The following is a 919-nucleotide window of genomic DNA, read 5'->3' on the forward strand; positions in this document are numbered from 1 at the left end:
CTTGTTCGGTCCTCATCTCTTCGGGAAAAAAACAATAAACCGAACAGGAGAATAACACAAACACGGAACGAGGCAAAGGTTTAGTCCACGCTGTGAGTTACAACTGATCCTCATTTGCATGGATTATTTTAGTTTGCATTTCGTCTGGGAAGATGAGGGTGGGGGGTGGAGGTGATGAGGGCGGGGGTAAGGGTGAGGGTGAAGGGTGGTGGGGATGAGGGGTGGATGGCAATGGGGGTGAGAGTGAGGGTGATGGTGGGGGAGGGGGAGAGTAAGGGTGGGGTTGAGGTTTAAGAATCCGTTGGAGATGAGGATGGTTGTGGTTATGAGGCTGGGAATAGGTAGGGGTGATGAGGATGAGTGGGGGATGGGGTGGGAGATGAAGGATTGGGGTAGGAGGGGACAGGGAAGCTGGTGGGGTTGAGGGTGGGGGTGGATAAGAGGGTGAGGGAAAAGAGTCGCGTGGAGGTTGGGGGGGGGGGCGGGGGCGAGAATTAAGGGAGGGGAAAGAGGTGATATTAGAGGTGATATAAAGATGGGGAAGGGAATGAATAAGTGGGGTTATGGGATGGGGCAGTAAAGACATAATGAAGATAGAAAAGTTGGGAGTGGGTGAGGGAAGGGGGGAGGGGTGAGAGGTGAAGTGAGGGGGAGAGAGGGGAAGTGAGCGGAAGCGAGAGAGAGGAAGGGGGAAAGAAGGGGAGTGAGGAGAGGAGAAGGGAAGAGAGGGAGAGTGAAGGAGAGAGAGGGAGAGTGAGGGAGAGTGAAGGGGAGAGAGGGGGAGTGAGTGGGAGTAAGGGGAAATCTTTTCTGGGATTGGGGGGGGGGAGGGGTCTTGGAGTGACCTCAAGATCACAAATATCGCCGGAAGCATAACAATTAAGGAGTTTGGAAACCTCAAGGATGCTGATGATGTGAT

This window comes from Penaeus monodon, chromosome 19 (assembly GCF_015228065.2).
Source record: "Penaeus monodon isolate SGIC_2016 chromosome 19, NSTDA_Pmon_1, whole genome shotgun sequence".
Taxonomy (NCBI): Eukaryota; Metazoa; Arthropoda; class Malacostraca; order Decapoda; family Penaeidae; genus Penaeus; species Penaeus monodon.